This window comes from Crinia signifera, chromosome 19 (assembly GCF_055691185.1).
Source record: "Crinia signifera chromosome 19, ASM5569118v1, whole genome shotgun sequence".
In the NCBI taxonomy this organism is placed as follows: domain Eukaryota; kingdom Metazoa; phylum Chordata; class Amphibia; order Anura; family Myobatrachidae; genus Crinia; species Crinia signifera.
In genome coordinates this window covers 63,250,041-63,251,138 of record NC_139226.1, presented here as the reverse complement: position 1 = coordinate 63,251,138, position 1,098 = coordinate 63,250,041, and positions in this window count along the sequence as shown.

Below are 1,098 nucleotides of genomic sequence, written 5' to 3'. Positions count from 1 at the left end.
TTGTTTTGTCAGTCACATTATTTACTGTCAAGCATTTTCTGCCATCAGGATGCCTTAAGGCCCCCTTACACTTGTTCAAATTATTGATCAACAAATTGAACCTGATTGACTCGAGATTTATGTGCAGGAGGTTCAATCTCTTCCAATCTCTTGGTTATACCCAATGGCAAGGGATTGTGGATTGTGTCCTACACATCAGGCACATAAGATTTTGTCAGATAAATTGACTAAAATTCTTGCAGCCTGGGGGCATAGCCAGCAGCTCAAGGAGTGGTGTAAACAGGACGTGGCCTACTACAGGCCACGCCCCTTTTTCACTAGGCCCTGTGTGATGTTGTCAAACTCAGATGTGGTGTTACTGGTACCTTGTACTCTTTACTCCTGCCTGTCACGGTCCATCATTGGTCTTCTGATTTCACTCACCTGAACTCTGAGGGCAAAGGAACAAGGAACCACAAAGAGCAACCCCCCCTTCCCCCCCACACACACACACACACAATAACGGGTTCACCACATGTGAGGACGGTGAACAAAAGTTTTATTTGGCAGCTCTGGTTCACAGGTCACCGTTGTGAGCAAGTATGGAATAACAGGTGTAACAACCGGTAGTAGTAATGGAAGTGATAGAGCTAAAGTACACCGTGCGCTATGAGACCCTATCACACAGGTTGCAACTCGCACAGTACATGACATCCACCGTCACAATATGACAATCAATAGTGCAATTAATTTCAATCAATCAAAATCACTGAGCAATATTATTCAATAAGCAATACACGGTAATACAATCACTTAAAGGATACTGTGCGCAATGGGGCCCACAGTAGGCACTGGGCCGCAATTCGCACAATATGCTACACCAACCCCAACTATTGGCATAAACAGTATGATCATACAGGTAAGACGATTCCTGGTTTTAAAATGCAATAGGTTACATTAAGTAAAAATGAAACTCTGTTAGAGTGTAATAATTCCCCTAAACTGCGCAGTTTTACCCTTACAGTTAGGTACCTTTGGCCTAGGTGCACCGAATTTACTGCCAAGTGCGGCATAGCAGTATAACACTGGGAAACAGGCTCGGGCCTGAACAGTCTACAA